A 206-nucleotide genomic window follows, 5' to 3' on the forward strand; every position below is an offset into this window, starting at 1 on the left:
GCCAGCTCCATCTTGCAATGTACACACACGATGTTGTCCTTCATTTTTAATTTAAAATAATCCCACACCTTCATCATCTTCTGTCTCTTCCTCTTATTACTTTCTTCGGTCCCGGCCATTCTGTACAGCAAAACTGTCCACACACGTTACCAAAAGCCCGCTTCCGTCTTCTTCCGCCTTGTAGGGGACGCATAGCCTGTGACGTA

General features: G+C 46.1%; 1 protein-coding gene across 1 annotated transcript in view; it reads left to right on the forward strand.

The window, feature by feature from the left end:
* The window catches only part of lbr (lamin B receptor), an 18,134-nt gene that overhangs the window by 12,733 nt on the left and 5,195 nt on the right, over positions 1–206 (forward strand). The window lies entirely within an intron of this gene.

Source organism: Morone saxatilis, unplaced genomic scaffold (assembly GCF_004916995.1).
Source record: "Morone saxatilis isolate NCDOM2014 unplaced genomic scaffold, NCSU_SB_2.0 Contig7, whole genome shotgun sequence".
NCBI lineage: Eukaryota > Metazoa > Chordata > Actinopteri > Moronidae > Morone > Morone saxatilis.